At 49.8% G+C, this 15,662-nt stretch overlaps 1 protein-coding gene across 4 annotated transcripts in view; it reads right to left on the reverse strand.

Moving 5' to 3' along the window:
* Window positions 1–12,235: 12,235 nt before the first annotated feature.
* LOC141072449 (uncharacterized) overlaps window positions 12,236–15,662 on the reverse strand; it is a 216,668-nt gene continuing 213,241 nt past the window's right edge. For all 4 annotated transcript variants that reach the window (XM_073559720.1, XM_073559719.1, XM_073559718.1 and 1 more), the window contains one exon: window positions 12,236–12,489. The gene's annotated coding sequence lies outside the window, so the exon portion shown is untranslated. The remainder of the gene's footprint in view (window positions 12,490–15,662) is intronic.

The following is a 15,662-nucleotide window of genomic DNA, read 5'->3' on the forward strand; positions in this document are numbered from 1 at the left end:
TGGCTGATGGGATGATGTGGGATATTAGGGGTAGTAGTCCGGTGGCTCTGGCTGACGGGATGATGTGGGATATTAGGGGTAGTAGTCCGGTGGCTCTGGCTGACGGGATGATGTGGGATATTAGTGGTAGTAGTCCGGTGGCTCTGGCTGACGGGATGATGTGGGATATTAGGGATAGTAGTCCGGTGGCTCTGGCTGACGGGATGATGTGGGATATTAGGGGTAGTAGTCCGGTGGCTCTGGCTGACGGGATGATGTGGGATATTAGGGGTAGTAGTCCGGTGGTTTTGGCTGACGGGATGATGTGGGATATTAGGGGTAGTAGTCCGGTGGCTCTGGCTGACGGGATGATGTGGGATATTAGTGGTAGTAGTCCGGTGGCTCTGGCTGACGGGATGATGTGAAATATTAGTGGTAGTAGTCCGGTGGCTCTGGCTGACGGGATGATGTGGGATATTAGGGATAGTAGTCCGGTGGCTCTGGCTGACGGGATGATGTGGGATATTAGGGGTAGTAGTCCGGTGGCTCTGGCTGACGGGATGATGTGGGATATTAGGGGTAGTAGTCCGGTGGCTTTGGCTGACGGGATGATGTGGGATATTAGGGGTAGTAGTCCGGTGGCTCTGGCTGACGGGATGATGTGGGATATTAGTGGTAGTAGTCCGGTGGCTCTGGCTGACGGGATGATGTGGGATATTAGGGATAGTAGTCCGGTGGCTCTGGCTGACAGGATGATGTGGGATATTAGGGGTAGTAGTCCGGTGGCTCTGGCTGACGGGATGATGTGGGATATTAGTGGTAGTAGTCCGGTGGCTCTGGCTGACGGGATGATGTGGGATATTAGGGGTAGTTGTCCGGTGGCTCTGGCTGATGGGATGATGTGGGATATTAGGGATAGTATTCCGGTGGCTCTGGCTGACGGGATGATGTGGGATATTAGTGGTAGTAGTTCGGTGGCTCTGGCTGATGGGATGATGTGGGATATTAGTGGTTGTAGTCCGGTGGCTCTGGCTGACAGGATGATGTGGGATATTAGGGGTAGTAGTTCGGTGGCTCTGGCTGACGGGATGATGTGGGATATTATAGTGAATGTGGCTTTATATATATAAATGTAGTCATTATGATTTGTTATAACTAACTGTAGTTAGTTACTATGTCCGGGCAGCGCCGGGCTCTTCAGCTAGTGGTAACATAGTTAGCAAATTTGTCCGTCCAGTTCAGCCTATATTCCGTTAGAATAATTCCCCAGATCTACGTTCTTCTAAAGAACCTAACAATAACTGTAAGATACAATATTGTTACGCTCCAGGAAGACATCCAGGCCTCTCTTGAATCCCTCAACTGAGTTCGCCATCACCATAATATAGACGTTTGCTTATGATTCCTTTTGGACACATAACATTTGGATGAAACTGCTTTGGATGTGATGTCCTCCATGTTTTGGCCTCTAGTGGAGGAAGCTTGTGGTTTTAGGTGGTTATTATTCACAGAGACTTGAGAAGACTTTCTGGTTGATCAGAGGTTGATTCTCACTGGAGTTTCTTTCTTTCTGCAGGCTTTTTTCCCATTACTTGAGCTAGTGAACTCTGAGTAGACATGGACGACTTCACCATTTTACTGGACAACCTTGCTCAAACCTGCCAAGAACTGGAACAGATCAAAGCACAACAAGCAAAAGACCATGAGAGGGTGTCCAAGTCATTTGAAATGACACTGCTTTCCATCCTTAAACAAGAGCAGTCCATCCTGAATCAGGTGGAGGAAGACCACCAGCGGCTGAAGGATGAGCTTTCCTCAATCCAGAGGGAAAATGAGCTCGCCCTACATAACGGAGCCTGTGAGATTAATAGCATGGTCCACACAATCTGCAATGTGTCGTCCAAGCTGAAGCAAGCGTTGGTCACCTCCAGAAACAACAAGCTGGTAATGAGGCAAATTCAAGGAACAGTCTCCAACATCTTCTCCAAGAAGAATCACATCAACATCAGACTAAAAAAAGTGCACTTTTCCCCTCGGCCTCTGCAGACGACACCTTTAGGGGAGATTGGATGTGAAGAGCAAACTCTCAGCTTATCCATCCCTTGTTTGAATATGAGAGCGAAATCCAACTGGAACAACAATACAACAAACAAACCAGTCCTATTAAGTGATGAAACTCCACCGTGGGAGGACAAGTCAGTCAATCCTGAGAGATATGAGGGAGGAAAGATGGAGTATGACAGTGACCATGAGTCCATGTCCACCACCACATACCAATCATCTGTGGATCTGAGGAAACAGCACGAAGATCAAAGGCTGAACCATTCTCTGAGAGATCTGGCCGTCATGGAAGCAGACAATGCAGCTCTTTGTCCTCAAGTGGCCACCAAAATCTGGATCACAAGCAACAAAAATACAGCACAGAAGCTTAACAACAAGCTGCATGGATCAAATTCCATGGTAGCAAATGGAGACCCATGTAAAAACCCCTCCACCCAACACATAACCAGCAAAGGAACTAGAGGAAACACTAGGAAAGAAGCATTTCAGCAGCTCAAATCGTCCTCCAAACATAATCAAGCATCAGGACTGAAAAAAGAGACCATGACGAGGCTGGAGTCAGAAATCCTGGGCAACCTCCAAGAAACCAATGATCAAAGCGAGACCAAGACAATGTTTGAGGAGAAAGAACAAGATGGAGTCACCAACAAAGAGCAAAATACTTTATTTAGAGCAACTGCGGCCTATGTGTTTGAAGACGAGTTTGAGAGCTCAGAAGACATTGTGGAGGATATGGAGACAGATGGTGTGAGGGATCCCAAAGCTTGCAGACAACTGGCCATCAGAGACAGCCGGGTCCCATCGGCCAAGAAGCAAAACGATGGAGAACAGGTAACCGGATTGAACTCAATGGACTACAGTAGTCAAGACACAGAATCCAGGGAAACCTCACTGGATAGCAATGCAATTCAAGTGACACATCAAAGACCAGCCTCAGGCATTGACTATATGCGGATGTCTGATGAGGTGTCAGATTCCCTCACTGGAGACTTTCTCAATGTTCCTCAGAGGTCATGTTCTCCCAGCGATAGTGTGAAGTCTTCATATACCTTCATCATTGAGTCTCCCAAGAAAAAGCATCCAGAGGTCAAGTGTGGTACATATTCCCATTCATCGAATCCCAATAGTCGAGAGTCTAGGAAAAGACCACCAGTGATCACACAGGAAAAATCTAAAATAAAGTCAAAACAGCAAACTCTGGCTGTCTCAGATGGGAAGCAGAGACCAGGGACTAAAATCAGAAATCAAAGGCTGCAAGGCAACTGGAGACCTCTACTGCGCTCATCATCTTTGCCATACATCGAAAGGTTATCTCGGCCACATACCGCTCCTTCGAGATCCACCAGACCAATGTCTGCCAAGGATAGACGAGATTCTGTGTCTAGTTCATCAAGCACTTGGTCGAATCTCAGGAGTGTGGCCAACTCCACACCGTCAGGTGCTCTCCGTGAGATACGGGTCCGGGTCAAGTCTGCTCAGTATTCTAGAAAGCCTCCAAAGACATCTCCCCAGCATCCCAGAAGCCTGAACCGGAGTGAGCCGAGCCTAGTTGACAACGTGTTGGCCGCTCGTGGAGATGGCATCACGAGGCTTGTAAGACAGTTTGGTAAGTTTGGATCTGGACGGGCAGAGTTAAACCTGCCCCATGGTATTTCTGCCAGCAACTCTGGCTCCATCTATATAGTGGATTATGGAAACAGACGACTTCAGGTGATGGACACCAGGGGGAAACTTCTCCAACAATTTGCTTTAGAAGCAAAGAATTACTTTGATGTTGCTGTGAGTAATCGGGGCCTGGTGGCTGTGACCAACTCCAGTGACCGCTCCGTGGATGTATACAGTAAACATGGGCGCCTCCTCCAAGTCATATCCAGAAACTGGGGAGCCCCGAGGGGCATCACTGCCAACTATAGAGACGAGTTCATAGTGGCGGATATGAAACTGGGAACCATCTGTGCCCTGAGCCTGGACCCTATCTCTGGACGTCAGAAAGAAATCACTGTGGTCCCAGGATTTAACAAGCCTTATATCCTGGCCTCCAATAGTCAGGGGCTCGTGGCTGTGTCTGAGAGGGGCTTAGATGGCGGCTGCTGTGTGAAGGTCTTAGGGGAGGACTGGCAACTCCTCAAGGTTCTAGGCCTCAAATCCAGCCCGGGCCCGGCTCTGTGCAATCCCTGGGGGGTCTGCGTGGACAGTCATGGAGGAGTGCTGGTATCAGACTGGGCACAGACACATCGTCTTATCTACTACCCTGGCAGGAAACCGGCCTGTGTCATAGTGTCGGAGGGTCTCAGCAGCCCCCGGGGACTGGCCGTGTGGCAGGACGGTCTGGTGCTGGTGGCTGACAGCATGCACAACTGTATGAAGATATTCCAGTATCAGGACCTGGAGGACTGAGCTCACATCCTGGGGTTCATCTCATCCCGGGTGGGGCCCCTGGGAGCAGATAAGTAGGGACCCCGCAGTCTCTGGAGAACAGTCCTATTAAAACAAGGCGACCATGGGTGGAGGTGGCGCCATGTCCAGAGGTTACTGAGCACAGAGAGCAGCGGCTGAAGCCGGAAGCTGCAGGTTTACATTAGTCTGTTGCTCTCTGTTATCAGCCACATCAATAGCAGGAAGTGATAAATGACAGGAAGTTCAAACCCTCCCAACCCCGACAATCCCGGCCGTATATCGTCCCTCCTCTTATAACGCTCCAGCACTATCCGGGGCTCTCTGTGAGTAGTAACCGGATCCTGAGGGCGATGTCTGAGATCACATCACAGGACGGTGGAGAATCACCCGCACAAAGTATAACGGCCGCCTGCAGTCTACAGTCTGACAACAAGGAGGAGCCGAGGAGTCCAGACCCGATAATGATTGGAAAGGCAGCCCCCATAACAGTGCATCATCCACAGATCCCCATAACAGTGCGTCATCCACAGATCCCCATAACAGTGCGTCATCCACAGATCCCCATAACAGTGCGTCATCCACAGATCACCATAACAGTGCGTCATCCACAGATCCCCCATAACAGTGCATCATACACAGATCCCCATAACAGTGCGTCATCCACAGATCCCCCATAACAATGCGTCACCCACAGATCCCCCATAACAGTGCGTCATCCACAGATCCCCATAACAGTACGTCATCCACAGATCCCCATAACAGTGCGTCATCCACAGATCCCCATAACAGTACGTCATCCACAGATCCCCATAACAGTGCGTCATCCACAGATCCCCATAACAGTACGTCATCCACAGATCCCCATAACAGTGCGTCATCCACAGATCCCCATAACAGTGTCACCCACAGATCCCCCATAACAGTGCGTCATCCACAGATCCCCATAACAGTGCGTCATCCACAGATCCCCATAACAGTGCGTCATCCACAGATCCCCCATAACAGTGCATCATACACAGATCACTATAACAGTGCGTCATCCACAGATCACCATAACAGTGCGTCATCCACAGATCCCCCATAACAGTGCATCATACACAGATCACCATAACAGTGCATCATCCACAGATACACATAACAGTGCATCATCCACAGATCCCCATAACAGTGCGTCATCCACAGATCCCCATAACAGTGCATCATCCACAGATCCCCCATAACAGTGCGTCATCCACAGATCCCCCATAACAATGCGTCACCCACAGATCCCCCATAACAGTGCGTCATCCACAGATCCCCATAACAGTACGTCATCCACAGATCCCCATAACAGTGCGTCATCCACAGATCCCCATAACAGTGTCACCCACAGATCCCCCATAACAGTGCGTCATCCACAGATCCCCATAACAGAGCGTCATCCACAGATCCCCATAACAGTGCGTCACCCAGATTCCCCATAACAGTGCATCATCCACAGATCCCCATAACAGTGCGTCATCCACAGATTCCCCCATAACAGTGCATCATCCACAGATCCCCATAACAGTGCGTCATCCACAGATCCCCATAACAGTGCGTCATCCACAGATCCCCATAACAGTGCATCACCCAGATTCCCCATAACAGTGCATCATCCACAGATCCCCATAACAGTGCATCACCCAGATTCCCCATAACAGTGCATCATCCACAGATCCCCATAACAGTGCGTCATCCACAGATTCCCCCATAACAGTGCATCATCCAAAGATCCCCATAACAGTGCATCATCCACAGATCTCCATAACAGTGCGTCACTCAGATTCCCCATAACAGTGCATCATCCACAGATCCCCATAACAGTGCGTCATCCACAGATTCCCCCATAACAGTGCATCATCCACAGATCCCCATAACAGTGCGTCATCCACAGATCCCCCATAACAGTGCGTCATCCACAGATCCCCATAACAGTGCATCATCCACAGATTCCCCATAACAGTGCATTATCCACAGATCCCCATCACAGTGCATCATCCACAGATCCCCCATAACAGTGCGTCATCCACAGATCCCCATAACAGTGCGTCATCCACAGATCCCCCATAACAGTGCATCATCCACAGATCCCCATAACAATGCGTCATCCACAGATCCCCCATAACAGTGCCTCATCCACAGAACCCCATAAGAGTGCGTCATCCACAGACCCCCATAACAGTGCATCATCCACAGATCCCCATAACAGTGCATCATCCACAGATCCCCATAACAGTGCGTCATCCACAGATCCCCATAACAGTGCGTCATCCACAGATCCCCATAACAGTGCGTCATCCACAGATCCCCATAACAGTGCATCATCCACAGATCCCCATAACAGTGCATCATCCACAGATCCCCATAACAGTGCATCATCCACAGATCCCCATAACAGTGCATCATCCACAGATCCCCATAACATTGCATCATCCACAGATCCCCATAACATTGCATCATCCACAGATCCCCATAACAGTGCGTCATCCACAGACCCCCATAACAGTGCGTCATCCACAGATCCCCATAACAGTGCATCATCCACAGATCCCCATAACAGTGCATCATCCACAGATCCCCATAACATTGCATCATCCACAGATCCCCATAACAGTGCGTCATCCACAGATCCCCATAACAGCGCGTCATCCACAGATCCCCATAACAGCGCGTCATCCACAGATCCCCCATAACAGCGCATCATCCACAGATCCCCCATAACAGCGCGTCATTCAAAGATCCCCCATAACAGCGCGTCATCCACAGATCCTCCATAACAGCGCGTCATCCACAGATCCCCCATAACAGCGCGTCATCCACAGATCCCCATAACAGCGCGTCATCCACAGATCCCCATAACAGTGCGTCATCCACAGATCCTCCATAACAGTGCGTCATCCAGAGATCCTCCATAACAGTGCGTCACCCACAGATCCCCCATAACAGCGCGTCATCCACAGATCCCCATAACAGCGCGTCATCCACAGATCCCCATAACAGTGCGTCATCCACAGTTCCTCCATAACAGTGCGTCATCCACAGATCCCCCATAACAGTGCGTCATCCACAGATCCCCCATAGCAGTGCGCCACCCACAGATCCCCCATAACAGTGCATCATCCACAGACCCCAATAACAGTGCATCATCCACAGATCCCCATAACAGCGCGTCATCCACAGATCCCCATAACAGCGCGTCATCCACAGATCCCCATAACAGTGCGTCATCCACAGTTCCTCCACAACAGTGCATCATCCACAGATCCCCCATAACAGTGCGTCATCCACAGATCCCCCATAACAGTGCCTCATCCACAGAACCCCATAACAGTGCATCATCCACAGACCCCCATAACAGTGCATCATCCACAGATCCCCATAACAGTGCATCATCCACAGATCCCCATAACAGTGCATCATTCACAGATCGCCATAACATTGCATCATCCACAGATCCCCATAACAGTGCGTCATCCACAGATCCCCCATAATAGTGCGTCATCCACAGATCCCCATAACAGCGCATCATCCATAGATCCCCCATAACAGCGCATCATCCACAGATCCCCATAACAGTGCATCATCCACAGATCCTCCATAACTGTGCGTCATCCACAGATCCCCCATAACAGCGCATCATCCACAGATCCCCATAACAGCGCGTCATCCACAGATCCCCATAACAGTGCGTCATCCACAGTTCCTCCATAACAGTGCGTCATCCACAGATCCCCCATAACAGTGCGTCATCCACAGATCCCCCATAGCAGTGCGTCACCCACAGATCCCCCATAACAGTGCGTCATCCACAGATCCCCATAACAGTGCGTCATCCACAGATCCCCATAACAGCACGTCATCCACAGATCCCCATAACAGCGCGTCATTCACAGATCCCCCATAACAGTGCATCATCCACAGATCCCCATAACAGTCTTCCACAAATCCCCCATAATAGTGCATCATCCACAGACTCCCATAACAGTGCATCATCCACAGATCCCCATAACAGTGTCATCCACAAATCCCCCATAACAGTGCGTCATCCACAGATACCCCATAACAGTGCATCATCCACAGATCCCCATAACAGTGCGTCATCCACAGATCCCCCATAACAGTGCGCCACCCACAGATCCCCCATAACAGTGCGTCATCCACAGATCCCCATAACAGTGCATCATCCACAGATCCCCCATAACAGTGCGTCATCCACAGATCCCCCATAACAGTGCGCCACCCACAGATCCCCCATAACAGTGCGTCATCCACAGATCCACATAACAGCGCGTCATCCACAGATCCCCATAACAGCGCGTCATTCACGGATCCCCCATAACAGTGCGTCATCCACAGATCCCCCATAACAGTGCGTCATCCACAGATCCCCCATAACAGTGCGTCATCCACAGATCCCCCATAACAGGACGTCATCCATAGATCCTCCATAACAGTGCGTCATCCACAGATCCCCATAACAGCGCGTCATCCACAGATCCCCCATAACAGCGCATCATCCATAGATCCCTATAACAGCATGTCATCCACAGATCCCCCATAACAGTGCATCATCCACAGATCCCCATAACAGTGTATCATCCACAGATCCCCCATAACAGTGCGTCATCCACACATCCTCCATAACAGTGCATCATCCACAGATCCCTAACAGCGCGTCATCCACAGATCCCCATAACAGCGCATCATCCACAGATCCCCCATAACAGTGCATCATCCACAGATCCCCATAACATTGTGTCATCCACAGATCCCCCATAACAGTGCATCATCCACAGATCCCTAACAGCGCGTCATCCACAGATCCCCATAACAGCGCATCATCCACAGATCCCCCATAACAGTGCATCATCCACAGAACCCCATAACATTGTGTCATCCACAGATCCCCCATAACAGTGCGTCATCCACAGATCCCCCATAACAGCGCGTCATCCACAGATCCCCCATAACAGTGCGTCATCCACAGATCCCCCATAACAGCGCATCATCCACAGATCCCCCATAACAGTGTCATCCACAGATCCCCCATAACAGCGCATCATCCACAGATCCCCCATAACAGCGCATCATCCACAGATCCCCCATAACAGTGTCATCCACAGATCCCCCATAACAGCGCATCATCCACAGATCCCCATAACAGTGTCTTCCACAAATCCCCCATAATAGTGCATCACCCACAGACTCCCATAACAGTGCATCATCCACAGATCCCCATAACAGTGCGTCATCCACAGATCCCCCATAACAGTGCATCATCCACAGATCCCCCATAACAGTGTCATCCACAGATCCCCCATAACAGCGCATCATCCACAGATCACCATAACAGCGTGTCATCCACAGATCCCCATAACAGTGCGTCATCCACAGATCTCCATAACAGTGTATCATCCACAGATCCCCCATAACAGTGCGTCATCCACAGATCCCCATAACAGCGCGTCATCCACAGATCCCCCATAACAGCGCATAATCCACAGATCCCCATAACAGTGTCATCCACAGATCCCCCATAACAGTGCATCATCCACAGACTCCCATAACAGTGCATCATCCACAGATCCCCATAACAGTGTCATCCACAAATCCCCCATAATAGTGCATCATCCACAGATCCCCATAACAGTGCGTCATCCACAGATCCCCCATAACAGTGCGTCATCCACAGATCCCCCATAACAGCGCGTCATCCACAGATCCCCCATAACAGCGCCTCATCCACAGGTCCCCATAACAGTGTCATCCACAGATCCCCCATAACAGTGCATCATCCACAGATCCCCATAACAGTGCGTCATCCACAGATCCCCCATAACAGTGTGTCATACACAGATCCCCATAACAGTGCGTCATCCACAGATCCCCCATAACAGTGTCATCCACAGATCCCCCATAACAGTGCGTCATTCACAGATCCCCCATAACAGTGCGTCATTCACAGATCCCCCATAACAGTGTCATCCACAGATCCCCATAACAGTGCGTCATCCACAGATCCCCATAACAGTGTGTCACCCACAGATCCCCCATAACAGTGCGTCATCCACAGATCCCCATAAGACTGCGTCATCCACAGATCCCCATAACAGTGTGTCATTCACAGATCCCCCATAACAGTGTCATCCACAGATCCCCATAACAGTGCGTCATCCACAGATCCCCATAACAGCGCGCCATCCACAGATCCCCCATAACAGTGTCATCCAGATCCCCCATAACAGTGCATCATCCACAGATCCCCATAACAGTGTCTTCCACAAATCCCCCATAATAGTGCATCATCCACAGATCCCCATAACAGTGTCATCCACAAATCCCCCATAACAGTGCGTCATCCACAGATCCCCCATAACAGTGCATCATCCACAGATCCCCATAACAGTGCGCCACCCACAGATCCCCCATAACAGTGCGTCATCCACAGATCCCCATAACAGTGCGTCATCCACAGATCCCCATAACACTGCGTCATCCACAGATCCCCCATAACAGTGCGTCATCCACAGATCCCCCATAACAGTGCGCCACTCACAGATCCCCCATAACAGTGCGTCATCCACAGATCCACATAACAGCGCGTCATCCACAGATCCCCCATAACAGTGCGTCATCCACAGATCCCCCATAACAGCGCGTCATCCACAGATCCCCCATAACAGCGTATCATCCACAGATCCCCCATAACAGTGTCATCCACAGATCCCCCATAACAGTGCATCATCCACAGATCCCCCATAACAGTGTCATCCACAGATCCCCCATAACAGCGCATCATCCACAGATCCCCATAACAGTGTCTTCCACAAATCCCCCATAATAGTGCATCATCCACAGATCCCCATAACAGTGCGTCATCCACAGATCCCCATAACAGTGCGTCATCCACAGATCCCCCATAACAGTGCATCATCCACAGATCCCCCATAACAGTGTCATCCACAGATCCCCCATAACAGCGCATCATCCACAGATCACCATAACAGCGTGTCATCCACAGATCCCTCATAACAGTGCGTCATCCACAGATCCCCATAACAGTGTATCATCCACAGATCCCCCATAACAGTGCGTCATCCACAGATCCCCCATAACAGCGCATCATCCACAGATCCCCCATAACAGTGTCATCCACAGATCCCCCATAACAGTGCATCATCCACAGACTCCCATAACAGTGCATCATCCACAGATCCCCATAACAGTGTCATCCACAAATCCCCCATAATAGTGCATCATCCACAGATCCCCATAACAGTGCGTCATCCACAGATCCCCATAACAGTGCATCATCCACAGATCCCCCATAACAGTGCGTCATCCACAGATCCCCCATAACAGCGCATCATCCACAGATCCCCCATAACAGTGTCATCCACAGATCCTCCATAACAGTGCGTCATACACAGATCCCCATAACAGTGCGTCATCCACAGATCCCCCATAACAGTGTGTCATTCACAGATCCCCCATAACAGTGTCATCCACAGATCCCCCATAACAGTGTCATCCACAGATCCCCATAAGACTGCATCATCCACAGATCCCCATAACAGTGTGTCATTCACAGATCCCCCATAACAGTGTCATCCACAGATCCCCATAACAGTGTCATCCACAGATCCCCATACAATGAGTTCTGAGGGGGCGGTACACAGACAGATATGAGATGACGAATCACGGTGGCAGTGCGGCTGCTGCTCCCTCCCCTGAGGAATACAACCATTGACTCTTCCTCTCCATACAAAAAAGAAAGAAAGCAGAAAATGTTTTTATTATATAAAGATGAATGTAAACAATGGCGGGGTCCTCCCTCCTTCCAGGGGTCTAAAGTCCGATGTGCCCGCACTGCAGCCGCTCCCCAGTGGACATCGTAACAGCAACAGAAAATTCTTGAACATATTACAGATATAAAACATAAATTCGCCATTTTTTTTGAGTTGACGTCGGCGACATTCAGGACTGAGATTAAAAACATTCAGAGTCTCCTGTGTCTGTGGTCCGTCATATCTGCAAAAGAGGACGGGGAAAGAAATGCGAAAGTTACAGCACTGAGAGGCGTCCCTGCAACAAGCACAGTCAGGTTCTGACATACTCTGTGCTGCTGAGAAACCTCACGAGGTCCCTCTAGTGGTGGCTGCAGACAGGATCTTATCATGTATCTCTGTATACAGGGAGCTCCCCCTAGTGGTGGCTGCAGACAGGATCTTATCATGTATCTCTGTATACAGGGAGCTCCCCCTAGTGGTGGCTGCAGACAGGATCTTATCATGTATCTCTGTATACAGGGAGCTCCCCCTAGTGGTGGCTGCAGACAGGATCTTATCATGTATCTCTGTATACAGGGAGCTCCCCCTAGTGGTGGCTGCAGACAGGATCTTATCATGTATCTCTGTATACAGGGAGCTCCTCCTAGTGGTGGCTGCAGACAGGATCTTATCATCTATCTCTGTATACAGGCAGCTCCCCCTAGTGGAGGCTGCAGACAGGATCTTATCATGTAAATCTGTATATAGGGAGCTCCCCCTAGTGGTGGATGCAGACAGGATCTTATCATGCATCTCTGTATACAGGGAGCTTCCTCTAGTGGGGGCTGCAGACAGGATCTTATCATGCATCTCTGTATACAAGGAGCTCCCCCTAGTGGGGGCTGCAGACAGGATCTTATCATGTATCTCTGTATACAGGGAGCTCCCCCTAGTGGAGGCTGCAGACAGGATCTTATCATGCATCTCTGTATACAGGGAGCTCCCTCTAGTGGTGACTGCAGACAGGATCTTATCATGTATCTCTGTATACAGGGAGCTCCCCCTAGTGGAGGCTGCAGACAGGATCTTATCATGCATCTCTGTATACAGGGAGCTCCCTCTAGTGGTGGCTGCAGACAGGATCTTATCATAGAATCATAGAATCGTAGAGTTGGAAGGGGCCACCTGGGCCATCTGGTCCAACCCCCTGCTCAAAGCAGGATTCGCTAAATCATCCCAGTCAGATGTCTGTCCAGCCTCTGTTTGAAGACTTCCATTGAAGAACTCACCATTTCTCGTGGCAGCTTGTTCCACTCATTGATCACTCTAACTGTCAAAAAGTTTTTTCTAATATCTAATCTGTGTCTCCTCCCATTCAGTTTCATCCCATTGCTTCTAGTCTTTCCTTGTGCAAATGAGAATAAAGTTGATCCTTCTACAATGTGACAGCCCTTTAGATATTTGTAGACAGCTATTAAGTCTCCTCTCAGTCTTCTCTGTTGCAAACTAAACATTCCCAAATCCTGCAACCTTTCCTCATAAGACAGGGTTTGCAGACCGGTCACCATTTTGGTATATCATGATATCATGTATCTCTGTGTACAGGGAGCTCCCCCTAGTGGAGGCTGCAGACAGGATCTTATCATGTATCTCTGTGTACAGGAAGCTCCCCATAGTGGAGGCTGCAGACAGGATCTTATCATGTATCTCTGTATACAGGGAGCTCCCCCTTGTGGTGGCTGCAGATAGGATCTTATCATGTATCTCTGTATACAGGGAGCTCCCCCTAGTGGTGACTGCAGACAGGATCTTATCATGTATCTCTGTGTACAGGGAGCTCCCCCTAGTGGTAGCTGCAGACAGGATCTTATCATGTATCTCTGTGTACAGGAAGCTCCCCATAGTGGAGGCTGCAGACAGGATCTTATCATGTATCTCTGTATACAGGGAGCTCCCCCTTGTGGTGGCTGCAGATAGGATCTTATCATGTATCTCTGTATACAGGGAGCTCCCCCTAGTGGTGACTGCAGACAGGATCTTATCATGTATCTCTGTGTACAGGGAGCTCCCCCTAGTGGAGGCTGCAGACAGGATCTTATCATGTATCTCTGTGTACAGGAAGCTCCCCATAGTGGAGGCTGCAGACAGGATCTTATCATGTATCTCTGTATACAGGGAGCTCCCCCTTGTGGTGGCTGCAGATAGGATCTTATCATGTATCTCTGTATACAGGGAGCTCCCCCTAGTGGTGACTGCAGACAGGATCTTATCATGTATCTCTGTGTACAGGGAGCTCCCCCTAGTGGTAGCTGCAGACAGGATCTTATCATGTATCTCTGTATACAGGGAGCTCCCCCTAGTGGTGACTGCAGACAAGATCTTACAATGCATCTCTGTATACAGGGAGCTCCCCCTAGTGGTGGCTGCAGACAGGATCTTATCATGTATCTCTGTATACAGGAAGCTCCCCCTAGTGGTGACTGCAGACAGGATCTTATGATGTATCTCTGTATACAGGGAGCTCCCCATAGTGGTGACTGCAGACAGGATCTTATCATGAATCTCTGTATACAGGGAGCGCCCCCTAGTGGTGGCTGCAGATAGGATCTTATCATGTATCTCTGTATACAGGGAGCTCCCCCTAGTGGTGGCTGCAGACAGGATTTTATCATGTATCTCTGTATACAGGGAGCTCCCCCTAGTGGTGGCTGCAGATAGGATCTTATCATGTATCTCTGTATACAGGGAGCTCCCCCTAGTGGTGACTGCACCCAGGATCTTATTATGCATTTCTGCATACAGGGAGCTCCCCCTTGTTGTGGCTACAGACAGGATCTTATCATGTATCTCTGTATACAGGGAGCTACCCCTAGTGGTGACTGCAGACAGGATCTTATCATGTATCTCTGTATACAGGGAGCTCCCCCTAGTGGTGACTGCACCCAGGATCTTATTATGCATTTCTGCATACAGGGAGCTCCCCCTTGTTGTGGCTACAGACAGGATCTTATCATGTATCTCTGTATACAGGGAGCTACCCCTAGTGGTGACTGCAGACAGGATCTTATCATGTATCTCTGTATACAGTGAGCTCCCCCTAGTGGTGGCTGCAGACAGGATCTTATCATGTATCTCTTTAAACAGGGAGCTTCCCCTAGTGGTGACTGCAGACAGAATCTTATCATGTATCTCTGTATACAGGGAGGTCCCCCTTGTGGTGACTGGTGACAGGACCTTATCATGTATCTCTGTATACAGGGAGCTCCCCCTAGTGGTGGCTGCAGACATGATCTTATCATGTATCTCTGTATACAGCGAGCGCCCCCTAGTGGTGACTGCAGACAGGATCTTATCATGTATCTCCGTATACAGGGGGCTCCCCCTAGTGGTGGCTGCAGACAGAATCCTATTATGCATCTCTGTATACAGGAAGCT

The sequence above is a fragment of the Dendrobates tinctorius genome, unplaced genomic scaffold (genome assembly GCF_039654945.1).
Source record: "Dendrobates tinctorius isolate UK_male_01 unplaced genomic scaffold, ASM3965494v1 ptg000273l, whole genome shotgun sequence".
Lineage (NCBI taxonomy): Eukaryota > Metazoa > Chordata > Amphibia > Anura > Dendrobatidae > Dendrobates > Dendrobates tinctorius.